Below are 27,859 nucleotides of genomic sequence, written 5' to 3' on the forward strand. Positions count from 1 at the left end.
TGTGTCTAGGGCAGTGGATAGAGGAGAGCCGGTGGATGTGGTCTTTCTGGATTTTCAGAAGGCGTTTGACAAGGTACCTCACAAGAGGTTATTGCAGAAGGTCAGGGGACATGGAGTTGGGGGTAGGGTGTTAGCGTGGATAGAGGATTGGTTGTCAAATAGGAGGCAGAGAGTGGGGGTCAATGGGTGCTATTCGGATTGGCGGTTGGTGACTAGTGGGGTGCCCCAGGGGTCGGTGCTGGGGCCTCAGCTATTTACCATTTATATAGATGATCTGGAGGAGGGAACCGAGTGCAGGGTGTCGAAATTTGCTGATGACACCAAGATTGGGGGAAAGGCAAATTGTGCGGAGGGTGTGGAGAGTCTGCAGAAGGATCTAGATAGGCTGGGCGAATGGGCCAGGAAATGGCAAATGGAATTTAATGTTGGCAAGTGTGAGGTGGTCCACTTTGGTAGGAAGAATGGTAGGAAGGATTATTACTTACGTGGCGAAAAACTGCAGCAGGCGACGGTGCAGAGGGACCTCGGGGTCCTTGTGCATGAGTCGCAAAAACCCAGCTTGCAGGTGTAGCAGGTGGTCAGGAAGGCGAATGGGATGCTGGCCTTCATAGCGAGGGGGATTGAATATAAAAGTAGGGAGGTCTTGCTGCAGCTGTATAGGGCATTGGTGAGGCCGCAGCTGGAGTACTGCGTGCAGTTTTGGGCGCCGCACCTGTGCAAGGATATTTTGGCCCTGGAGGGAGTGCAGAGGAGGTTTACTAGGCTGATACCGGAGTTGAGGGGGTTGAGCTATGAGGAGAGGCTGAATAAACTAGGCTTGTACTCGCTAGAGTTTAGAAGAATGAGGGGAGATCTCATTGAGACGTATAAGATGATGAATGGGATGGATAGGATAGAGGTGGAGAGACTCTTCCCGCTCAAAAAAGACAGTAGGACTAGGGGGCACAGCCTCAAGATAAAGGGGAGGCGGTTTAGAACGGAGTTGAGGAGGAACTTCTTCACTCAAAGGGTGGTGAATCTCTGGAATTCTCTGCCCGTTGAAGTGGTGGAGGCTGCCTCGCTAAATATTTTTAAGAAGCGGGTTGATGGGTTTTTGATAAGAGAGGGGATTAAGGGTTATGGGGAGAGGGCGGGAAAGTGGAACTGAGCCACAACAGATCAGCCATGATCTTATTGAATGGTGGGGCAGGCTCGAAGGGCTAGATGGCCTACTCCTGCTCCTATTTCTTATGTTCTTATGTTCTTATGTTCTTAACTATCAACAGTACAGTCAAGCATCTTTCTGTTTTGACATTATGGTTGGAAGTGTTTTTAATATTTGCTCTTAATGGTTTTGGTGTTTATGGGAATAGATGAAATATGTTCATGAAAATACTTATGATAGTATACTGCAGCACGGTGGCACAGTGGTTAGCACTACTGCCTCACAGCGCCAGGGACCCAAATTCAATTTCCAGCTTGGTTCACTGTCTGTGCAGAGTCTGCATGTTCTCCCTCATGTGTGCATGAGTTTGTTCCAGCTGCTCCGGTTTCCTCCCACAATCCGAAAAACATGCTAGTTAGGAGAGTTGGCTGTGCTAAAAACATTCCCCCTCAGTGTACCTGCACAGATGCCACATTGTGGCAAGTAGGGGATTTTTACAGTAACTTCATGGCAGTGTTAATACTTGTAACACTAATAAATAAACTTAACTGTTAATAAGAGGATGTGACTTTGTGACTTTTGTATCTAAATTTGTTTGCAATGGAATACAAATTCTGAGGGCCCAGGGGAATAAGTGATAAACATTTGTCTTTAGTCTATATGACTCGAGTTACGCAGGTGGAATGACACAAGATGGTTCACTCCAAAGCCAATGGAAGAGGTCAATTAAGACAACTTCCATCTAAGGGATTCCAAAACAATAGGAAGTGGGGATAGAAGTTGGAAAAGCATAACCTTTGTTGATATAGTGTTACGATAGGACAGGATAGTCCAGCCTGCAGGAAGGGCTGAAAAATCCCACTCAGAGAAGAGGGTTGGCAACGCTCTAGGAGTCATAAGAACTTGAGGGATGAGGGATTTCAATGTTGTCTTCACATCTTTGTGTTATGTATATATGAAATCCTGCTCAATATGTTCTATTTGATTCATAAATACTAATTATTTTTATCTTGTTACCTCAAGCACAACTGAAGACCCTAGCATTTATTAAAAATTAGAAACACAGGAAAGGATTTTCCAGTCCCTTTAAAGGCGACCCCTACAGCAGGTTCCCCAGCAGCAGGATAGGCAACTCATGGGCGAGTTAAAAATGTTAATGAGAAGGGTTTGCACCTTAAAATACTAAAATCCTGAATTGTTTCTTGTACAGTACAATTTAATTGTTTTAAACTGGAATCTTTTGATGTAATTTCTCTCAGTTGATCACTGGGTGTTAGAATTTCTGTTCAAACATTAACAAACCCTACTGGCATCGTAACAGTACTGAGAAAGGCATCATAACATCACTGGCCCGAAAAGGCCATCTACCCATCGACATGTTTACTTCCATAAAATCATACACATTTTCTTACTCTGCCAATGCCTATGCAGAGTCCTTTAGATAGAGTATCCAAAAATTACAACATGGTTGATGATAATTGGCCCAACTTAGTTCATCTATCCAATCACCGACCCAGCACCCCACTGCAGCATCCAGTTGTTTCTTAAAGCATGCCAGGATTTTTGCCAGCAATACTTTACCTAGAAGTTAATTTCACATTGTGATCACCCTTTACATGAATAAGAAAGAATCCCCTGGTATCAGTCCAAGCGTTTCTCACACTTGTTTGAACCTGTGGCCCATAAATCTGCTTCCATAGCAATCTGACTTTATGTCTTCAACAATCTTGTATCTCTCTGTCAGATCACTTCTTGGTTCTTGGACGCCCCTTTTCTTGGTTAACAAGGTCAGTTGTCCAGTACTTTCACACTACTTCAGGCTCGATCAATGGGGATCAATTGAGCTGTTCTTTCTACAATGACATTGTAAGTGCTTGAATGTCTACATTATTTTCTGGTGACCAGAATTGACCACAGTATTTAAATTGTGCAATAAAAAAAGAAACCATCTAAAGAATATCAGAGTATTTTAAATTCACTACTCCACAAGACAGAAAGAAAATGGCTGAGATTGTGTGAATTGAAAAAAAGTTACATTTTCAAAGCTGAACAAAATTCAAGAATTATAAATTCAGCAGCAGCTTCAACAGAATTTCAGATCCCAGAATACAGTGATGTTGTTTGTTTGCTGTTTAATATAATACCTTTTCATTACTTTCGGGGAACTTTAGATCCAAGAGCTGGCCTTCTTTAAATGTCATCGTACAGCTTGGTTCCAATCACATAATTTCCTAAGAGATTCACTAGACGACAAGCCATTAACTGATGAAGAATGCTATCTGGAAGAATCCTACACTTTTCTCATTGTTGCACGCTATCATTTATTAAATTATTCAAATGTTTTTACTTTCAGCATTCTATATGTTAGTCCATTCCAAGTTGGATGATATGGTGGCACAGTGGTTAGCACTGCTGCCTCACAGTGCTAGAGACCCGGGTTCAATTCCCGACTTTGGGGAATTGTGTGGAGTTTGTGTGGAGTTTGCACATTTTCCCTGTGTCTGCATGGGTATCCTCCAGGTGCTCCAGTTTCCTCCCATAGTCCAAAGATATGCAGGTTAGATGGATTGGCCATGCTAAATTGCCCCTTAGTGTCAGGTAACTAGCTAGGATAAACACATGGGGTTATGGGGATAGGGCCTGGGCGGGGTCGTGGTCGGTGCAGACTCTAAGGGCCGAATGGCTTCCTTCTGCACTGTAGGGTTCTATGGACTCTATGAAGTGTTGGCCATTGTCTATGAGAAAAAGAACTTGTCTCATGTCAGTCAGAAAAGTACATTTTATTGAATTAAATCAATGGTTTCCTCTCTATTCCAGATGTTCAAAATGTTAAAGGGACTCTACAGAGTAGATACAGGGAACCTATCCCATCCAGTGGGAGAATCATGAACAAGGAGGTGTTATCTTGGAGATAGGCCAGCGAGAAGTGAAATCAAGACACTTTTTTTTAAACAAAATATAGTGGAAATTTGGAATTCTGTTCCAAAAAAGCAACAAGGGGACGGAATCTGAGCACTGTACTCACAGATGTAAGTTCAAAACACTTTAGTCATGAACAGGATTCCGCGCTGGGTGTCATTGTTTCCTTTTGACTTAAAGAATGATGTTAATGATCTGGATGGATTTGCTTTGATTTGTTCTGTGGTAATTTTCTCACCATAAATAACTACCTGCACTCAAGCCAGATATGTCCTGTATGCTGCAAAGTATGTCAACCTTAGCATTGCCTATTCAGAGATGTCCGGGATGTGTCCTTGGGCACCTGACAGGTGTCAGTAGCTATCTTTTCAGTGGATGACCCTTGTCATCAATCAAGCGCCTATCGAACTCAACAGGAGCAGCAAAAAGTCTGGGAACCTATGGAGTGGAAGAATCTAGGCATCATGCAAGCTGCCCAGGTACCTCGCACACAACTGCAGAATCCAGGTCCTGCAGCCACATATAGTTTGGACATTTTTAGAGTGAAAACCCATCCTGTTCACAAAGGGTCCTGGATGGCCAGCTGGTGCCTTGATGGCCACATGGGTGAAATCAGTGGCACTCTGAATGTGGGGGAGCCCTGCAGTGGTGGCAAATCCTCTCATCTACTCAGCCTGGCTGACCTAGAATCCATAGAATCGCTAGTGCAGGAGGCCATTCGGCCCATCAAGTCTGCACTGACCACAATCCCAACCTGGCCCCTATCCCCATAACCCCATGCATTTACCCTAACTAGTTCCCCTGACTCTGAGGGACCATTTAGCGTGGCCATTCCACCTAGCCTGCACATCTTTGGATTGTAGGAGGTAACCGGAGCATCCAGGAAAAATCCACACAGACATGGGGAGAACGTGCAAACTCCACACAGACAGTGACCAAGCTAGGAAATGAACCCTGGTCCCTGGTGCTGTCAGGCAGTAGTGCTAATCACTGTGTGACCATGCCACCCACCCAAGTCCAGTCCAAAACGAATGTATTTGTTCACTCACCCAGTAGAGCATCGGTGACCACGTAGATGATTCACAGCACCCTGGAACACCCTACAGGCATTAGGAGTCCGCCCACACAATTGGAGGCTACGTTCGGCCCAATTATCTGGCAAATGGATATGACAGCTTCCCTCGAAAGCCAGAGCCTCCTGTGGCACTGGATGTTGGTCATGTCAAAGAAGTTTGATGGCTGCCTGCATACCCTGACAGCAGGTTAGTGGTATTTTCCCTGGGGCAGTGTTCTTGTGCTCTATGTTGGTCCTGATCATTCTGTGCCTGCATCTCTGACAAAGGAGTAGGCCTGCGACTACTAGACCTCCTTGCTCTTTGTTCCTGTCCTCCTCAGAGGAGGAAGTGCTCCCTGCCAAGTACACAATACCCATCTGAAGGTTAGCAAATGGGCTTCACCCATGCATAAAGGGTGATAAAGGGACCCAAATCTCTGGTACCAGACAGTGATGAAACAAAAACAAAAAAGTGCAAGCATCATGCTCTCACTGAACTGTCCAATTTCACTGGCTGCAAAGCCAAACGGGACCTAACAAGATGTTTTAAAAATGTTATTCCGTTAACTTCACAAAAATAAGTTGAATGCAGCTGCCCTGCACTTCCCCTTACACTCTCCATTGACAGTCACAACCTAGCATGCCTTCAGCACACTGCCATAAATGGGAGCAGCCAACATCTGGCACGTTGCATCAGGATGTCCCTTTTGCAGTGACAGTTCACAGTTCCAGTTAAATGATGCCCAGGCCTGAAAATAGTTCTGCCCTCTTGATCCCAAGAATGGCCAGGCTGCTGACACACTCACTGGCCAGGCACCCAGAATATAAAACAGACTCCTGTGTTTTCTTGTCTTCCGAATAAAATCCTGTTGATTGGAGAAGAGTTTTACCTGTTAATTGTTATTTTTATAGTCTTCAATACAGCTTTTGTTTTGTCAGAATAGATGCTATAAAAGTAATAGTCTCCCAAAGGCTCTCTGCCAAGGGCTAATAGCATTGGTGGTTAGCCTATGATGAGAAAACAGTAAAATAAATCAGTCTCCTGTGACTCCTGATTTTATTTCTAAACTTGCATTACAGCAGTGCTCTTTTCTAATATAGTCAAGCTTTAAAAATGTATTAGTTTTGAGATTTGTTATTCAATCAATCAGTCATTTTCGAATCCTACATAAGCTCTCCCCAGATGCATTTTGTCATGCTGCTAATTAAGCACTGCAAGAACATATGCTGTGACTAATATCGCAAAGGGTGGAGATATGAAGCAGTAACGTCAAACATTCATATGTTTGGTAATATGTTGTTACCACTTCTGTCACACACAATAAAACAAAAACTCTAAGTATGTACAGTTCCCTTGTGCACTATAATATTTTCATGATATTTTTAAGTTACAGACTAATGCCACCAATTAAATGCATAATCTACAGTTTAATCTAAGTACTGAAATGGAGTTTCTGGAAACAAACAGTTTTGCTGCCATACACAATTAGCATCCCTGTGTGACTATGCCTCACTGTGTGCTAACAAGTTCATTTTTGCAGCATATTAATTGGGCACACACGAACATCACTTTTCGTGTGCATATTGCTAATTAGATGTAGTATTTATTACATAGAATTATTTTAGTGCATGGATTTGGTTACTGCACCCAGCCACCAACAACAATTGGAGTTCTCTTTCAGCTACAACATTTAATACAGTCATATCACAAATAAAATCATTCAGCGACTACCTGGCAGGATTAAAGTTAAACTCAACTCCCGTAAAGCCTCTCTAATGTGGTAAGCTCTAGATCCTCCAGAGAAAATGAAACAAATATCATTGCCTTGTATCGAAAAACTTGCACGTGATGTGCGAGTGAAAACCAAGTACAGGGAGCTTTATATTGCAAAATAAGCGATGGGAATTCAAACATTTTGATTCAGTTCTGTTACCTTATCAGCCACTGTTATTTCAAATATTTAATCATATTTTGCTCCATATAAATAGGTATTTTTCTCTTGAAAATAGTGTTCTGTACATCTGGACGAATATGGAGAGAGAAGGGTATAACACTGTTAAGTATTGACCAGGAATTTGAAGAAAGAAAAGTAATGAGATACCACACTCATGAGTTAAAGTCAAACACAAATGCAGGTTTATTAAAGATTGCTTGTCCAAAGTCCAAATTGGAAGTGCTGCAAAAGCCCTTGAACCTCTCTGCTTATGTGATCTTAGGTCACGTGATGTTCTACCAGCAGAGATGCAATTATTTTAAATACATAATATCCCTTTCCCTTTATTTCTTCAGTTCCAAATGATCACTTTTATTGATGTTTAAACAATAGGCCCAATTAAATCATAGAAACATTATTTTCATATATACAATTAATAAGAGAGCCTCTCAGGTGAAGTCTATTTAGGGCGGCACAGTAGCACAAGGGTTGGCACTGCTGCTTCACAGCTCCAGGGACTTGGGTTGGATTCCTGGCTTGGATCACTGTCTGTGTGAAGTTTGTACATTCTCCTCATGTCTGTGTGGGTTTCCTCCAGGTGCTCCAGTTTCCTCCCACAGTCCAAAGATGTGCGGGTTAGGTTGATTGGCCATGCTAAAATTGCCCTTAGTGTCCTGAGATGCGTAGGTTAGAGGAATTAGTGGGTAAAATATGTAAAGATATGGGCGTAGGGCCTGGGTGGGATTGTGGTCAGTGCAGACTTGATGGGCCAAATGGTTCTTTCTGTACTGTAGGATTTCTATGATTTCTATTTCTTTTGGGTTGTACTCGATGTTCTGGAATTTGGCTGCTCAAGACCCTTGAAGTATCCTCTTTTCTTCGGTTTATAATTCCTCATGTGAAACTATTTGAGTATCAGTTTCAATTTGTGATTCTTCAGAAACAGAATCTGGATTTGTCATTCTGGTTACTCTCTGACCAGAGGTATCATCACTTAGAACTTCTGATGTGAAGTTTCAGTGATTTTACCTTGTGAAGGTAGTATCAGGTCAGTATTGCATTGCCAAGCTCTTTCATCTTCTGTCTGTACTGTCGCAAGGTATTGAAGCTGATTGTGCTAGGAAAATGGTAGATACCATTTTTCATAGGTAGTGTAGCTTCTTGTTAGTACGCATTCTCCGAGTGGACATTTTCGAGTTCTGTTCCCTCCTAGCAATCTGTGCTTTTTGTTGTCATTCACCACTCTCTGAAATATGAGGTGGCATTAAAAGATTAAACTTTGTTCCTAGCTTTCTTTTTAAAAATCAGCATTACTGCCGAACTCTGTTATGGTGTGTCCGGTGCTCCCATATGATATCACAGTTATTTATTTGTCTTAACAATATGCCTTGGTCCTTTGAAGCTTTGATAAGAGTGTTTTAGTGACTGTATGAATTTGTCTGCATATACTTCATCCGGCTTCTCAATAGTTTGGTTGGCTGTTATGTGGATTTTATGATCATTACTTCTGTCCATTTCAAATGTTCATCAACAATTATGAGAAACATCTGTTCCTCCATTGTACCAATGTAATCTATGTGCATCGGCTGCCATGATTGTTTCAACCATTACCAAAAATGTAAGGATTGTAGAAATGGAGTGTTCCTTAGTTTTGGCAGGACTGACATGGTCCCACTTTCTCTTTGATTTGAGCTTCTAACCCTAGCCACCAAAAATAATGACATGCCAGTTTCTTCATTCTTGCCAAACCTAGATGTTCCTCAAGTCATTCTTTACAGATTCTTCCATGCAGACAGAAGAATAATCACTCAGATTACCATAATAAACCTCCACTCTGGACTGTCAGCTCAAGTCTTCTTGTGATGCAAGGCTTGAATTCTGATCTTTATTATGTACTTCTGTCATTGTCCCTTTTAGGACCATATCCATGAACTTCCGCATCACTGGATCATTTCTTGTGTGTCTCTGTACTTGAGATGAAGTCACTGGTACACTTTCCACTTGCAAGAAATGTATGATGTTTACAAAATATTCTTCAGGTTCTTTCTTGATTTGTAAAAGCAATCTTGACAAAGCATCAGCATTTGCACGTTGCTCCAACTGACAATACTGAATATTGTAGGTGTATGCCAATATAATAGCATAAGCCATGGGCGGTATTTGCCAGCTGCGGTCACCCCGGAAGCGGAAAATCCTGCTCAAAATCGTAGACCTTCCCCAGGACCTTTTGTGCACTGATTCCCATGGCGAGTGAAATGGGAAAATTCGCTCCCATATCTGTAACCTACTAGTTGCTAAACAAGGAATACCTTTATATGGCCGGAGGATTGTCATCAAGGGCCGATAATTCATGAGAAGTGTAAAATGACACCCATAAAGGCATTAATGAAATCTTCTTACTCTGAATATAATACTCAAAGCTTTTTTTTCCTGCTGAGCGTAATTAATTTCTATGTTAGTGAAAGTTCAGGAAGCGAAGGCTATTGACCTCTCCTCCTGATGGCATGATGTGCGACACGACTGCATTTCCCCATAGGATGATGCATCACAAGCACCTTCAGCTAGGGCTTGAAGTGAACCAATACTTCTGATTTCCTTCAGGTTTCTTTCAATTTTTAATATGCTCTTTCGCATTCCTTTGTCCAATGCCATGCCTGTTTTGCACATAGCAAAGTCCAGCAAATAGGTCTTCAGTCAGCAGTAATGGATCCTGATCAGCACAAAAAACTGGGCTAATAGTTGTATTCAAATCTCCACATACCCTTACAGAGCCATCAGGTTTTAGTTTAGGCACTATGGGTGTAACCCAATCACTTGCAGTTCATGGGTCAATGACTCCTGAATGGACAAGTCTTTCCAGTTCTTCTTCAACTTTTGATCAGATGGTGTATGATACTGCTCTGGCTTTCAGAGTGTTGTGCTTAACCTTGAGTTCAGCTTCAAGTTCTGCCATTAAGCCCAGTGAATTTTCAAACACACTTCAGGACTTTTCACAAGTTGCTGTAGGTCACGCTTCTCATCAACAAGTTATTTATGGCTCCCCAGTTGAATTAATTTTTTTCCAATGATACTATACTGAATAAAGCAGGAAAGTCTGAAAGATGTGTTGGTTAAGTGCATTTACCTGAATAGGCGCCAGAGTGTGGAGACTAGGGGAATTTCACAGTAACTTCATTGCAGTGTAATGTAAGCCTTATTTGTGACCAATAAATAAATTTTAAGTTCCCAATGACAATGTGCAGAGGCAACTCCACTGTTTGTCCATTCACTTCCACTTTTATCCTAATGTGTCATTTTAGTGATACAACATCTTGCACATTCATTGAATAACATTTGATGGTTTCAACAGCTCAGGCTTTTGATTTCGATAATAAATTGTCCCAAATGGTAATGATGTCGAAGCTCCAGTATCAACTTCATTTTGACTCGTTTACCCTTGAGTTTTGGGAATACCTAAAAACATTGTGAATCACCCTGAAGTGGCAAGACATCTAGCATCAGCTCCTGAACTTGGCTGGGCACATTATCTGCCAAGGTATCTTCATTTTGTTTGTCATGTTATCGATTCTTCTTATAGACTGCAATATATTATTTTTCTGACACATCTTTGGTGAAGGGAAAGTTCGTCATGTCCAATGTGCTTTGGCAATATGGTCCATTTTGCCACAATGCTTGCACTTGTTTCCCTACTCCAGCATTTCCCTACTAAGTGTCCAACATGTGCACGGCAGTGACATGCTTATGGTTCTGCAGATTTATTTCTAGTGGTCTCCATTTTGTGGATCTTTGCTCCAGCTACTTTCTGTGAAGCCTCTTTTATAACTATCTCCATTGACATTGCAACGTGTACTGCTGATTTAAAAGTCAGTGTACTTTCAGTAGATAGCATTGTTCCAGAATCCACGTACTAACCTACTGCAAAGAGTACCATCAAGTGTGCAATATTTTCACCACAAACTGTGAAATGCTTTCACTGGACAGTACAGTGACACAGTAATTAGCACTGTTGCCTCACAGTGCCAGGGACCCATGTTCAATTCCGGCCTCTGGTGATTGTCTGTGTGGAGTTTGTACATTCTCCCTGTGTCTGCATGGCTTTCCTCCAGGTGCTCTAGCTTCCTCCCACAGTCTAAAGACACATGGGTTAAGTTGATTGGCCGTGATAAACTGCCCTTTAGTGTCAGAGTGATTAGGTGGGCAAATACGTGGGGTTACTGGCTTGGGGCCTGGGTGGGATTGTTATCAGTGCAGGTTTGATGGGCCAAATGGCCTTCTTCTGCACTATAGATTTGATGATTCCTCCCAGCTTCAGTGGTGGAACCTAAACCTTTCTAAAAAGATGAGTGGTTTCAGCAAGAAATGCCCTAAAACCTTTGTCAATTTGTCAGAGGTTATAATTCCTGGCGCTTCTGGATGGACTAGACTTTACAATAATGTAAAAATTTTACAAGCTACCAAACTGGAACATGTTGCAACCTTTAGGCCATTAATATTTGATTTGCATGTTGATAGTATTGGAATCTTTCTTCACGAGTTACAAGTCTCAGAATCTTCATCAAGTACATTCATGGCACCACTTTTGCCTGCCATTTCACTTACCTGCTCATAGGTTCTATACTTTCTTCAGTTTTCCCAATATTTTCCTTTTGTATTTGTAATTTTGATTTTTTTTCCAAACTATCCTTGTATAATGCAAGTGATTACCCTATCTAACTATGCAAAAATTTTCTTTTGCCTGGAATTCTTCCCTTAAGATCTCATAGACTTTTTTTTCTCTGTCGTGAGTCTCTGTTCCAGCTACCCATTTTACTTTGCCACATGTGTGCTCTTCATTGCTTGGAGGTCCTTACCATTTAAATGGTAAGTAAGTTTTTTTCTCTTGTTTCATGCTTGCACATGATTTGTTTTTGTAAAGCTTTGCATCGCCAGTTTCTTTTCCTCACCTTTGATCATCTTTTTGATCCGAAGTGTTGGATTTTTTTCCCAGAATCTGGTTGAAATTTTTTTTAATATTCCACTCTCGTCACCAGTTTTCTCTTTGTTAAGTCTTGACTGGGAATTTGAAGAAAAAAGTAATGAGGTGCCACACTCACAGGTTAAAGTCAAATACAATGCAGGTTTATTGAAGAAATGTTGGTCATCCAAGGTCCAAGACGAATGTGCTGCAAAAGCCCACAAACATCTCTGCTTCTGTCACTACAAGTCATTTGGCATTCTACCAGCAGAGATACAACCACTTTAAATACATAACAAACATGAAAAGATTCCAGGATGATTTTGGCAAAGTCACTTCCACAGCTAAGATTCTTTTAAATGAAAAACTTTTGAAGAATTTTTAAATCTGGGAGAAAAATTCAAACCTTTCAGGCTATTAATAAGGAGGGATCAGGTCAAACCTCTTGGGAATAATACTGACTTTACTTTAAAATCTTCAAATCACAATTCACTTCACAATTTCATGGATTATGCAAACTGTTCACTTTAAATAGATTATGGACTCAATTTCTAAACGGATTTTTTGATTGTAAGGCACCAGAAGATTATAATTCAAGAAGTTGAAAATATACATTGGAATATTTTCTTTTTGATATTCAAATTTACCTGATGATTAATTTGGTAAACAAAATTCATTGTACAGTGTTAAATGCTTTTTAATATAATAACTAATGTCAAATACATTTAAATTATTCTTTTTCATGGCATCGTTTTAAGGAAACGTGAATAGAATAACCTACTTACCTATTTGTTAACTTAAATCAAGGTATGTGTCCAAGTTTGCCAATGAGATATTAATAAATTAAGGGATGGTCAAAATTATAGCAAACTGATTTAAAATTTAGCCATGTATGTAGTCATCCACTTTGGACCTAACAGATCAGGGCATTGTCTACTTGGTGAAAAGCATGAAGCTTGAAAGAGGCTTAGGGGTCTATGCACATCGATCATTAAAATGTTATGGATAGATACAGAAAATATTGAAAAAGATTAATTAAATGCTGGTCTATATATCTGTACCATGTCAATTTCTGGGCACCACAGCAGAGGAAGGATATATAAGGCTTTGGAGGGAGTGCAGCGTAGATTTGCTAGAATGGACTAAAAGGTTAAATAGTAAGGAGAGATTACATAAACTCGGGTTGTATTCCTTGGAATTTAAATATTATGCTGAATTGATTAATGTTTTCAAAACATTAATTGGGATAGCATAGATAGAGAGAAACTATTGCTGCAGATTAGGGAGTGCAGGTCAAAAGATTTTACAAGGGGACCAGTAACGGAGGCAACCTCCTCCTCGCCCAAGGCTAGAACGGAATAATCTAATAGGCCTCAGTCCTCTGAAAGGGTTAATAATCACACAAAAATCACATAACTGCAAGCTGTACCTCAGTTACACAGGGAAAGCTATGTGAAAGTCACAGATCATGAATGAAGTAGATTGAGATAAAAATTAAGGTATAATGTGTAGCTGTAGTTTATGTTTGCCCATTAGAACAAGGAACAATGGAAAGGGAAGTTGATATACCATTGGTCAGAAATATAGCTATCATTGTTTGATAATATAACATGCACAAGTTATAATTGGACCTATACCTTTATAGAGCATGAAGTAACCTTAATCAATAACAATGAGTGGATGGAGAATTCCTATACTTTGACTGATATACGCTAATTACTTGTAATTGAATTTGAAACTATTATTGCTTATGTATTTCTGAATTTGTCTCTCTGACTAGTCGTAAAGACTGCATCACGATCCTGTAGTGCTACAGCTGGCAATAAATCACTTTGAACAGCTCTGTGATTTTGTCAGGCTACTTATAACTGCAACAGCAAGGAAAACATTGTACTAGCCCAATAACACCCCCAGGCCCTCCCCTGAACACCCACCCCCAACCCCATTCCAGAAGCCTTAAAATTGCAGCTGGAGTGGCAAGTGTATTTGAACTGGCCACTGATTAGCGAATAAATGCCTCAACTGGGGTTTTAGATGGGAAGGCTAAACTCGGCCATACCTGTCTCCCCCACTCCAAATTGCAGATAGGTAGAGTGCAGGCAGGATGGCGGCAGAAAGGCTACCTAGGGAATTTTATGTGACCCCTGCCTGCAAATCTGTTGGGGCAGGACCATGAAACTTCCCATGGAGTTAGGTCACAGAACAGCCATGATCTCGTTGAATGGCAGAACAGACTCAAGAAGCAAAATAGTCTACTCCTGTTCCTATGCTCCTGTCAAAGAGGTGCTCAAAATGGTGCAACTTCAGAATAAAGACCTGGTGCCTTACCAAAAACTTTGCAGCCTGTAACCTATCTTGTACCAAGTCCCACAAGTCCCATTCATCCATCAGCACTACAATTTAAAAGGGACCATTTCTGTGACCATGGCCTTTGCAAGGAAAACATTTCTAAGGACAAAGACAAGTAGTCAGCAAATTTGAATTATATTGTTGCCTTGCAACTAGTAAATGGGCCAAGAAATGGGAGGCAGCCTTCTGGAATATGCTTGCATCTTTTAGCTTTACTGGAAATAGAAGTAATTTGCAAACCTAACTAACTCTTTTGCATTGGATCACCTCCAAATCCTTTTTGTTCAAGACAAAAGTAACGATTTAAGATGTGCACCGATTAAAAGACGCCTGGATTCACTTTCCCCAATTTTTCTTTCTTCAGTATGGATATGCAAATTGTGCCTTCTATTAGTGGCACAGCTAAGATCATGAATGCCAATTGTAATGAATAGCAAGCACAAACCTGTACTCCATCCTGCTACCTAGATTTTGAAGTTTATTATAAATGAATGAATAATTTAGTAACAGAAACAAAACTAAAAGTATGGCATGAAATGAAAAATGAAAATAAATTGCAAGTAAAAAAGGTGCCAGTCCAATTAATGACTTGTTGCTGAATGTGCTAGTTTAATAAATTATTAATCTGCACCTTAAAATCACTGTTCAAATTCAAGTGGAATAATTAATTACTCTCATTTTTGTATGACAGGTTTTTTTTACATTCTTTCCAGATGTACTGGACAAAAAAATGATTATGTGTAGCAGGAAATACAGAAATCCCTGCTTTTGAGACTACTGAAGTAAGTCGATCAGTTTAAAATAGGGACCACAGTGTTCCTTGTATATATTCCAGTTTCACAATGTGCCTCACTTATATCATATGAAGATATTGTCTGTATAAGTACATATATAATTATTTTTGAATAAGTATTATAGAGTTAAACTGTATTTTCGTATTTTCTTGTGAGCTTTGGCCAACAGGCAATTTATCCCTGAGCATAATGGGAAATACGTTTAATTAGACAGACCACATACTTTAGGAACAAGCATAGAACTTATACTCTATTATCAGGGGCAGGCCAAGCAGCTACAGGCAACCAGGGTTATTGAAACGTATAGAAGGATTCAGCTTCTAGCTGTACTGAATAGCTGCAATTCAACCTTCACTGATAAAGGGACAGGAAACAGACCTTCTAGTTCTCAGGACTGCAGTTGTTAAAGATGATCCTTGAACCTAACGGATTTATCCAAGTTACTAGGCAACAGGGGGAGAGCTTCTGGGTTCGGTTGACCAATGAATTCCTAATTCTACTGGAAGGTGGAGTGCTATTGGCCAAAGTAAATAAAGTGTATTAATGTAATTGGCCTGTCCAGCTTGGATGACAGGTTGGGTGGGAGTATCAAATCTTCAGAAATGCATATCTGTTGTACCCATGTGATGTAAGGGCAAAGAGAAGTTGGAATCCGCTAACTTTCTTGCTCCCAGCGTGTTGGTCAAATAAAGAATGCCTTTTAACTGCATATTGTCTTTTAAGTCTTTGTGTTTGCTGAGATTGGCTGAATACAAGACACCCTCCCCCCCACCAAGTGGGATGCCCCAAGAAATTTCCCTTGCATTATGTAACTGCCTTTCTAAAGGAAGTTGACCATTTTAACATGATTTTGTGAAGACAAAACTAAAATTAATGTCATTACATTGTCAATATAGTGTAGCTAAAATGAAGGTTCATTTCAACAACACAATGCCAGAGCAAATGAACTTGCAACTCTAATAACCTCTGGTTCTTTTCCAAGCTGTCTGAATTAGTCAAGCATTTAGAAGACAAATATTTCCTTCACTACTCACAGTGGTCGAGGAAAGGATTGCAAGTATTAAAGTTACAAAATTTAGTGTTGCAAGGTTGAACAGCATAAGATACGTGCGAAGCAGAGTCTTCCATCGGCAAACTTGGTAAGCTAATTAAGCTTCTTCTTGCAGCCAGAGGCCTCCAACCTTGCCTGCAGCTGGGACTTTCTGTCCCACTGCAGTGAAGGAGTTTTCGATGAGCACAAAATTCTCCATACAACATTGGAGAATCCTTCTCAGAGTCCAGGAACTATGCAGCTGGTACTGCCCTTTCGATCACCTTATTCCATTTCTTCTGATTAATATTCTAGGCCACATATGACCATGGAAAGGAAAGAGAGTCTCTATCCTCATTTGTTTCACAAGGGTCTCCATGGCAGTATCTTACAATCAGTTATTGTCATTCTTCCAGCTACTTTGGAAATATGCTGTCAATTAACTACCACTAAAACGTTAATGATTGTATCCTTACTTTAAGAAACACTAGTACTGTGGATTCTTACCAACCTATACTGACTCCTGTTTAAGCAATACCTCAATTTTAAAATTTGCATCCTTGTTTTCAAATCTCTCCATGGTGTGGCCCCTCCCTGTCTCTATGATTTTCTTCAGACTTACAAACCTTGAGTTCAGACTCTCAAGCATCCTTGATTTTAATTACCACACCACTGGGGCTGTGGCTTTAGCCTTCCTTCTCTCTCAGCTCTCTATCTTACTTTTGTTGGTAAAGACACTTCTTAAAACCTATCACTTTGACCTTACCATCTCCTAATATGGCTCAATGCCATATTTTGTTTTATGATGCCACGACGAAGTACACTGGGATATTTTATAATGCTAAATAGAAATACAAATGATAGTTGTTGGAAATGTCACAAGGTTATGCTCTGTCAAGTTTTAACACAGAATTAACAATCTTCAATAAGTTAAACTACCTTGTTAAATGGGAAAGTGTCAGGTAATGGCAGTTATCTGCTAATCAGCTGAAAGTAGATGGTTCAGTTGATGTTGAGGGTCAGTACAACAATGAGGTCTTTCAAGTTGCACAGTAGTAAGAAATGCACATGGAGACAATAGACTGGACAGGATTTTACGACCTCGGTCATCCCAAAACTGTAAAATGCTGCCCACGGTCAACGGACCTTTCCGTGCTCTGCCCTCATCTGCTCCGATTCCTGTGGTGGGCAGGCTGGTAAAATTTCAGCCACTATGTCTGATTGGGATGGAGACTGAGTCAGTAACAAATTAGGTTCACTTGGGAATTTGGTGTACAGAGAAAAGGGAGCTTTAAGAAATGTTTAAGAAACCCAAAGTGTGATAAGTATTGATTGGATTTATCAGTATTTGTAATTTTTCAAGTTATAAACCAATAGTTACAAACTTTATTAAGTTAAGGTAAAGTAATATTATAAATAAACCAAAGTAAAATAAGCTAATATAAGGAAATTAAAGTTAAAATATAGCACTGCAGCTCGGTCATGTTAAATGCGTATCCTGCAATATGTGGGAAGTTGTGGATGCTACTGGTAGCCTCATTAACCACGTGTAGGAAGTGTTACCTGCTGTACAAACTTGAGCTCTGGGTTTCGGAACTTAAGCGCCACCTTGAGTCAGTGGATGAGAGCTACACAGATAGTAAATTCAGAGGGGTGTTCACACTGCAGAGTAGGAGCATGGAGGTAATCAGAGCCAGGTTTATGCATCTGGTGGCTCAGCTAAGCTGGAGGGGAAGAAGAAGAGAGAACTAACAGTCATGATGGGGAGTTCATTATTTGAAGGAACAGACAGATAATTCTGTGGCTATATATGTAACTCCAGGATGGATGTTGTCTCCCTGGTGCCAGGTTCAAGGATGTCATGGAGCAGCTGCAGGATATTCTTCTGCGAACGGGTAATCAGCCAGAGGTTGAGGAGCGACTTAGGTCTTGAAAGCAGGTTTCAGGGAACAAGAAAGGAGACTGAAAAGCAGGGCATCTCACAATTACTTCCATCCAACATGCTAGTGAGCACAAAAATAGGAGAACTGAGCAAAATCTACATGTGGCTGGTGAACTGGTGTAGGAGGAAGGACATCAGGTTTCTGAAGTGTGGAAATTGGTTCTGGGGCAAGTGGGACCAATATAAGATGGATGGGTTGGCAGGATTGAGACTAATATCCTTGCAGGGAGATATGTTAGTGTTGTTGGGGAGGATTTAAACTAGGTTGGCAGGGGCATGGGATTCTGAGAGGGCGCTCAAATTTGATGGAAGCAAAACTGATTAAATGAAGTAGAAAAGTGGAAAGCGAAAAACAGAAGACAGGCATTATCAAACATCAAAAAGGATCAACATAGAGACAATATTAAAAAATCACAATTTATCTGAATACTTGTAGCATTCGCAAAAAAGGTTGACGATCTAAATGCACAAAACAAAATAAATGGGTATGATTTAATTTCCATAATGGAGAGGTAACTGCAGAGTAACCAAAATTGGGAACAAAATATCAATTTGGCATTTAGAAGGGATTGGCAAAAGTGAAGAGGTAGGTAAGCACACTTAACAAGGTATGAGATCAATATATTAGTAAGACAGGATCTTAGATCAAAGGATCAAGATATAGAATCAGTTTGAGTGAAGCTAAGAAACAGCAACAGGCAACAGGCAACAAACATTGGTGGCCTATAAACAACTCCCAATGAACTGCTGTGCTAATGTTAAACATGGAAATTAGAGATTCACGTAACGTGGGTAAAAAAACTGACAATGGATGACTTAAATATACACACTGAATAGGCTAACCACATCAGCACTAATTGCCCTAGTGCAGGAATTCCTACAGCGTGTACGAGATGGGTTCCTGGAGCAGTACATTGAGGAACCAAATAGGAATCGGGCTATTTTGGATTTAGTGTTGTGAAATGAGAAATGTAAAGGAGCCTTTGGGAAACTGTGACCAAAATATGATAGAACTTTGCATTTAGTTTGAGTGGAATATAGTTTGTTCCAAGACTATGGTCTTAAATCTGAAAATAAAAAGAAAATTATGAAGGTACTCGGGACAAATAGGCTATGGTGGATTTGGAAAATATACTAAAAGATTTTATGGTAGACAGACAATGGCTGATATTTAAAGAGTGCTACATGCTCTACAACAGATTTACAATACTCTGAGGTACAAACAGCCGAAGGGAAAGGAAAATCAACCATGGTTGATGAAAGAAGTTTGACTTAGGTTTGATGAAAGGACAAGGCTTAAAAGAACACCAGAAAAAGTGATAAATCCAAGGATTTGGAGTAATTTAGAAACCATCAAAGGAGGGCCAATGAAATTAAGATTAAAGACAATGTGAATGCAAAATAGCGAGGAACATAAAGGCAGATTATAAAATCTTCCTTAGGTATGTGAAGAGGAAAACATTAGATAGGACAAATGTGGGCTCATTACAAGTGAGAACAGGAGGATTTAATGTGGGAAATAGGGAAATGGCAAAGAAACCAAATGGTTACTTTGCTTCTATCTTCACAGCAGAAGGTGCAGAGAATATCCCAGAAATACTTTCCAACCAAAGGACTTGTAAAACTGAGGAACAAAATGAAGTTAGTATCAGTGAACAGGCAAGGGAAATTACTGTGGATGTGGGAGTCAAACGAAAACAGAAAATGCTGGAAAATCTCAGAAGGTCTGACAGCATCTGTGGAGAGAGAACAGAGTTAACGTTTCCAGTCTGAATGACTCTCCGTCAAAGCTGAAGAGTAGCTGTAAAGAGGTATTACTTAAAAAGTTAATTGGAGTGAAGTTTGATAAATCCCTTGGACGAGATAAAATTCATCCCAGAGTGGTGAAGGAGATTAGTGGAGAAATAGTGGTTGTGTTGGTGGTTGTCTTTCAAAATTTAATAGATTCTGGAAAAGTTCCTGCAAACCTGGAAGTAATAAATGTGTCTCCACTATTTAAGAAGGGCAAAAGAGGGAGAATGGAGAACATAGGCCTATTAGTTCGACTTTCGTAGTATGGAAAATGTTAGCATCTATCACAAAGCATGTGATAACTGTACACTTAGAAAAGAATGATAAAGTTGGGCAGAGACAACATGGATTTACGTAAATGAAATATATCTGACAAGCCTGTTGGAGTTTTTTTTGAAGGAGAACCAGCAGATGTGGTATATTTAGATTTTCAGTAAGTTTTCGATAAGGTCCCAAACCGGAGGATAATAAATAAAATCAGTGCTCATGGGATTAGGGGAAATATATTAGTATGGGTTGAGAATTGGTTAACAGGTGGAAAACAGAATGTAGAAATAAACAGATCATTCTCAGGATGGCAGACTGTTACTCATGGGGTACACATGGAACAGTGCTAGGTCTACAGATGCTCAGTCTATATAAATAATTTGGATATGGGGACCAATTGTGAATTTGCACTTTGGTAGAAAAAAAAGCAAGTGTTGTACTGTGTAAGTTCTTGATCTTCTTTCCAAAGGAACAATGTACCTTCCTTAGAGGGAGTGCATTAAAGATCTGCAAGACTGATCCTTATAATCAGAGGACTGAAACATAAAATGCTTGTCACGGTAGATATTGGAAGGATGTCTTACCTGAATAGGGAGTCCTGAACAAGGGTGACAGTTTCAGAATGAGGGTGAGCCAGTTAGAACTGAAATGAGGGGAAATCAGAATGAACAATGGTGGAAAGGATGTGAGATCTTTGGGACTCTCAACCCAAAAGCTGTGAATGTTCAGTATATTGATCAACAGGGATTACTGGATTTTTGCGGGCTGAAAGAGTGAAGGGATACGGAGAGTTGTGGTAGATTATCAGTCATGATTTTATTGAATGTCAGAGCAGGCTTGTGAAGTGGGATATTGCTGCATTTATTTTAAATGACATTGCACATTAAAAAATATCTTCACAACAGTAAAGATCTTACATGGAAGCAACCAATGGCTGAGAAATGAATGGAGTAAATAATGGAGTGAGTCCAATAGCTGCTCTTTTGTTAATTAAGGCAATACATTTGTTCCAAGGCACATTATTTCTTCTAGTTTGCATAATGTATTCAAGAATCTGCAGAATTCTGTTATCAGTGAATCCAACTACCTACAGCATATTGTTACATCCAGATATGAAAGGGAATGAAATAGAAATGGTGTGTAGTGTAAGCAAAGAATTGTGATAAGGAAACATTTTACTTGTTTATACAAACCTCCTTTGGTCTCTTGTGTGGTTCAAAGATGTTTGATGTGGGCACACAGCGCTCTGGCATTGTACTGACCTTTGGTTATTTAACCAAATTCCTTCACAATTTTTTCTTAACCTATTCTGTATGTACACAAGCTGAAAATTATACATCATTAACAAATAAAGCATTTAGCAAATAGCAGGAGAAATGGGACATTTACATCTAAAGGAATATTTGAACTGAACAATCCAAATATTACAGCCTCACAACTTTTCTTATCTGCAGCCTGACGGTGATGATTATATCTTTGTGGAACAACACAGAAAAAATTTTAAAAAATCATTTAGAATGACAAATCAAATAGTGTAATTTTGCAGCTTTTTAAAAATCACAATTAATTTACTTTACTCATCCCCTAAAGATGATTTTATTCATTTGATCAATAAAAATTAACAGAATAGGTGGAAGAGAAAAAAATACTTGTGCTATTTATTCACTTGGGATACGGTTTTTGCCCTATTCTCTTTCTTTCCTTGAAATGTATCTGGTAAAAACAGACCATTTCAAAACGAACGCTTATTGTTACACACAGCCTCACAACATTTTCCATGAAAAGTTCCTTGCCTGTCTGGCTCTGTTGTGGTGTTAAATAACATTCCCACCTATGAGGTCACCATTGCCTCAGTTTTGCATCACCCAACTCCCAGTCTTTGCCACAAACAGACGCCTAAGCTCCAATCCACTTATTTGCTTCCATTTCAGTGAAATAATTTAAAATAAATTTCATAAAAGTGATAGAACGTATGACACTAAAATGGAATCTGAATTATGCCCTAGTCCTACTCTCCAATCCAACATCTCCTGAAGAATAAGATTTGCTTTAACTTCTGACATGTAATGTCATAGGAGACCACCTGGTTTTACATGAAGAAAGTCATGTCATTGAAATACTAATTATTGGTTGTTGCAAGTAAACATGCATGACTAACAAAATTTGTACTAATGTACATAATTGGAAAAGATGACTGCTTAGAAGGTGATTTTATTAGCTGCAGTGCCAAATCAGTAAACAATCATGAGACATTTATGATAATGATTTTTCATTATCTCTGAAAAGGTTATCAACTTATCAACAATAAGCTTACAAATTGTGAATTTTGTTCACCCAACTATGGAGAATATATTGTAAAGTTCATGGAAATCAAGTAAGAAATGCTCAGCTGAATGACAAAATGCTATAAGTCCACATCAACTGAGTAATGGAATGTTGAAAAGACCATTCTGATAGAGGAGGAGTTCATTCAAGTATCCAGCTTAAGGGTTATGTAATGCATATTGTCTGAGCTGTTTCAGTGGCAAAAAAGACATTAATGGGGATTGGGGAAAAAGTTTCACAAAATGAGAAAAAGCAGAGGTAAAATTACTTCAAAAGTAGCAGCAAAGGCATCGATAGGTACTTTGGAAGAATAAATGTATTTGATTTTTTTGAAGATCCTGATAAGAATTTAATAATTGAATTGGTCAAAGATTTTTTCATGGGATGTGGCTGGGTCAGCATTTATTGTCCATCTCTAATTGTCCTAGGACCATTTCAGAGGACATTTAAGAGTCAACCACATTATTGTGAAACTGGAGTCACATGTAGGCCAGACCAGGTAAGGATAGCAGATTTCCTTTCCTAAAAGACATTAGCGAACCAGATAAATTTTTACAATGATCAACAATGGGTATTACTCCAGATTTTTACTGAATTCAAATTTCACCATCTACCGTGGTGAGATTCAAATCCAGGTCCCCAAAGCATTACCTGGATCTCTGGCTTATTAAGCCAGTGACAATACCACTATGTCACTGCCAACACCATGTTGGGAGAATGAATGAACTGCTGGAAGCAATTTCCGTGGGTGAAATCACTCGGTCTCAAAACAATTGTTATTTTCATTGTAGGCTGAGTTGGTACGTAATAGCACTGCAAAGTTCAAAAGGTGAAGTTGACTTTGCCTTTAACTTGTTATTAGGAAGAAACTGTGGAGCTGTTTGAGAGAAATGGTTTCAACAGGGAGGGTCCTTGTTAGCAAGTTAGAGAATTCAGAATTTGGTATCATTGTAACACAAATGCATGATCATAGAAGCATTCTATGATTTGTCAGCACTTTCCACCTTCATTCACCCAGTTTTTGTTCATGATTATTTAGAGGCTTTATACTGGAAACCCTCTGCAAATTATTGACAAAGTGATGGAAGATGTCTTCAATATTACCAACAAATACTCACTAATAACCTGTTGCCAATACTCACTTTTTACTCCACCAAAACTACGTGGCTTCTGACCTCAAAGCCTGAATTCTGACACGGTGGAGTAGAGCACCATTCAATCAATTGCAGCACAATGGACTCTAGTTATATCTGGCACACAGGAAGAGCCTGATGCAGGGAACTTGGCACATCATTTTCAACTGTTTTATCAAATAATTCTTCTTGTTATTTACTCAAATGAGAGTCAACATGGCATTGTGCGTGGTAGGTCATGTTTGACCAATCTATTAGACTTTTTTGAGGAGGTTACCAGGAAAGTGGATGAAGGGAAGGTGATGGATGTTGCCTACCTGGATTTTAGCAAGGCCTTTGACAAGGTTCCTCATGGGCGGTTAGTTAGAAAGGTTCAGTCACTAGGTATACATGGGGAGGTAGTAAATTTGATTAGACACTGGCTCAATGGAAGAAGCCAGAGAGTGGTTGCGGAGGATTGCTTCTCTGAGTGGAGGCCTGTAACTAGTGGTGTGCCGCAGGGATCGGTGTTGGGTCCATTGTTGTTTGCCATCTATATCAACTATCTGGATGATAACGTTATAAATTGGGTCAGCAAATTTGCTGATGACACAAAGATTGGAGGTGTAGTGGACAGTGAGGAAGGTTTTCAAAGCTTGCAGAGGGATTTGGACCAACTAGGAAAATGGGCTGAAAAATGGCAAATGGAATTTAATGCAGACAAATGTGAGGTATTGCACTTTGGAAGGACAAACCAAAGTAGAATGTACAGGGTAAATGGTAGAACTCTGAAGAGTGCAGTTGAACAGAGGGATCTGGGAATACAGGTACAGAATTCCCTAAAAAGTGACATCACAGGTGGAAAGGATCGTAAAGAGTGCTTTTGGCACATTGGCCTTTATAAATCGGAGAATCGAGTATAAAACTGGGAGTGTTATGGTAAGGTTGTATAAGGCATTGATGAGGCCGAATTTAGAGTACTGTGTACAGTTTTGGTCACCTAGTTACAGGATGTAAATAAGGTTGAAAGAGTACAGAGAAGGTTCACGAGGATGTTGCTGGGACTTGAGAAGCTGAGTTACAGAAAAAGATTGAATAGGTTAGGACTTTATTCTCTGGAGCATAGAAGAATGAGGGGAGATTTGATAGAGGTGTATAAGATTTTGATGGGTATAGATAGAGTGAATGCAAGCAGGCTTTTTCCACTGATGCTAGGGGAGAAAAAAAATCAGAGGGCATGGGTTAAGGGTGAAAGGAGAAAACTTTAAAGGGACTATTAGTCGGGGGCTTCTTCACACAGAGAGTGGTGAGAGTGAGGAATGGGCTGCCGGATAAAGTGGTAAATGCAGAGTCACTTTTAACATTTAAGAAAAACTTGGACGGGTTCATGGATGAGAAGAGTGTGGAGGGATATGGTCCAAGCGCAGGTCAGTGGGACTAGGCAAAAAATGGTTCGGCACAGACAAAGAAGGGCCAAAAGGCCTGTTTTTGAGCTATAATTTTCTATGGTTCTAAAAATGGGATTGCTCACTGACAATAATAAAGTGCCTAATGTCAGCCTACAGCAGGACAACAAACAAATTTCAAGCTTCGGTTGACAGGTGTTTAGAAACATTCAAATCACATAAGGGCCAGACAATGACCATGACCAGATACAGAATTCCAGTCTTGACTTTCAATGTCATCAACCATTAATCACAACCAAGATCCAGGAGTCATTCCTCACTAAAAAAACTACCTACAAATCAGGCAGAGTCGGGTACTCTCTAATCAGCAGTTCATATTCCAGTCTCTCTATACTTTATCTTCTTCTATGCTATAATGGGTAATCATTGCTTGCCTGGTTAGTGCTACTCCAATAACACTCAAGACGCACAATAGTTGCAGAATTCTGAGATGCAGAGGGATCTAAGTATTCTAACGTATGAATCACAAATATTTAGTGCAAAAAAAACAAGTAATAAAGAAGATTAAGGCAAAGTTATCCTTTATCATGAAAGTAATTGAACATAAAAGTAAGGATGCTACGCTTCAGTTACACAGGACATTGATGAAACCACAGCTGGAATCCGCCAGCCTCCCATCAATGGGTTTATTTGCAGAAAGAGGTGACACACCATTGGCTACTGGCTGGATCTTCTGGTCCTGCTGCTGCCAATGGGATTTTCCACTGTAGCTGCCCCACTGCAACCAGACAACCAGAACCATGCAGACTTGGACTCCTTGCCCTATATTTGACCCGGGTTTTGCAAGGAATCTATTTTATTCTTCCATGCAATTTGGGCATTGCTGGCTCAGTAAACATTTACTGCCCATCCTTATTAGGAAGGGAGTTCCGAGATTTCATCCCAGAAATAGTGAATGAGTAGCAATACAGTTCTAAATCAGGATGGCTTGGAGAGAAACCTAAGGTGATTGCGTTCCCATGCATCTGCCACCACTGTCCTTCTAGGTGATAAGAGACCTTGGGTGGAATTTCACAGCCTCACTCGACCTGAGACGGGAAAATCCCGTCTGAGGTCAATGGACCTTCCCATTGACTGTCTCTTGCCTGCTCCAATTCCCATGGTGGGTGGGGTGGTAGAATTCTGCGCATAAGTTTGGAAAGTGCAGTCGGGAGAGTTTCGAGTTAGTTGCTGCAGTGCAAATTGTAGATGGTACACACTCTAGCCATTGTGCATTGGTGGTGGAAAGAGTGAATGCTTTAGGTGGTGGTACAGATGCCAATCAAGAGACCTGTTTTGTCCTGGATGGTGTTAAGCTCCTTGAGTTTTGTTGAACTTGCAATCATCCAGACAACTGAAGAATATTCCACACATCTCGGACTTGTGTCTTGTAGGTGGCTTTGAGGAATCAGAGGCAAGTTACTCGCTGCAAAATTCCTAGCCACTGACCTATGAGCATGTTTCAGTATTTGAGAACTTACAAATAGTGCATATTCTTACTTCTGCCCTTATAACGGAGAGAAGTTGAAGATGAAGCAACTGCTCCAATGTACTCCTATAATGATGTCCTGTAACTGAAATGATTAACCTCCAATAACTAAAACCTCTATCTTTGTGCTAAATAGGACTTCAAGCATTGGAGAGTTTTCTCCCTGTTTCCCTGCTAGGGGTCCTTGATGCCATAGTTGGTGAAATGCTGCCTTGATATCAAGAGCAGTCACTCTCACATCATATCTTGAGTTCAGCTCTTTTGTCCATGTTTTAACCAAGGCTATAATGAGATCAGTAGTTGCGCAGACCTGGAGGAAGCCAAACTGAGCATCAGCGAGCAGATTATCACTAAGTAAGTATCACTTTATTGCACCCTTGACCATTCCTTCCATCATTTTGCTGATGATTGAGTGTAGACTAATGGGGTAGCAGTTGACCATTTGGATGTATCCTGTTTTTTATGGACAATTAGAGCTTTTCCTGGCTGGTGTAAAACCGACTGAACAGCAAATCAGATGAAGTGTCAAAACACTTTGGCACAACAGCAGTCCCAAAACTGCTCACCCTACCTTCCTGACAATACTCACTGCTGTTCATCCCACCCCTGAACTATATTCACCCACTTTCACAACAATGCTAATCCCTAGGGAAACAAAATGCACACTGTTTGGTGGGTGGGAAGGAGGAAAGTGAGCAAAGCCTAGTGGGAAGGAGGAGCTGAGTATTGTTGTGGTGAACACTGTCAAGGAGCTGAGTGGAGAGGGTAAGTGTCATTGGGATAAGGGAGGGGTTGAGTACTATTAGTGGGTGAGGAGACAGGGTGAGCATTGGTTGGGTAAGGGTAGAAGGTGAGCACTGTCAGGGAGGGAAAGGGGCACGGGTAACTATTGTTAGGAGGAGGATATTATGTAGTGTTTAGGTTAACATGTCCATTTAAAAACAGTGCAAGATTAATAACTGAAAACAGACGTTAAAAGTTGCCCGCTTATGATGAAAAAAGGGAACCTGGCTTTGCTGGGGTTATGCTTGCCACTTGCTCTAAGGCTCCAGCATAAGATGATGAGTGAGGAGTTTAAATCACAGTCAGCAGCGGGGTCACCAACAACTAGATGATTTGGATTTAAAATTCTATCCAGCACAAAGCAATCCATTTGATCAGTATACCAACTGGTGAAATCAATATAATTTTCTATCCTCTGCACACTGTAACTGCTGACATACAATCTACAGGAAACATTATAGCAACACATCAAAGAAACTTGCTTCAAGAACATCTCCCACCAATGTGGCTATGATTTCATTAAGAAT

At 40.1% G+C, this 27,859-nt stretch overlaps 1 protein-coding gene across 5 annotated transcripts in view; it reads right to left on the reverse strand.

Annotated features, from left to right (window-relative positions):
• Positions 1-27,859, reverse strand: part of fhit (fragile histidine triad diadenosine triphosphatase) — a 1,046,244-nt gene that overhangs the window by 724,569 nt on the left and 293,816 nt on the right. The gene's annotated exons all lie outside the window — the stretch shown is intronic.

The sequence above is a fragment of the Carcharhinus amblyrhynchos genome, chromosome 3 (genome assembly GCF_965287045.1).
Source record: "Carcharhinus amblyrhynchos chromosome 3, sCarAmb.v2.hapA, whole genome shotgun sequence".
In the NCBI taxonomy this organism is placed as follows: Eukaryota; Metazoa; Chordata; class Chondrichthyes; order Carcharhiniformes; family Carcharhinidae; genus Carcharhinus; species Carcharhinus amblyrhynchos.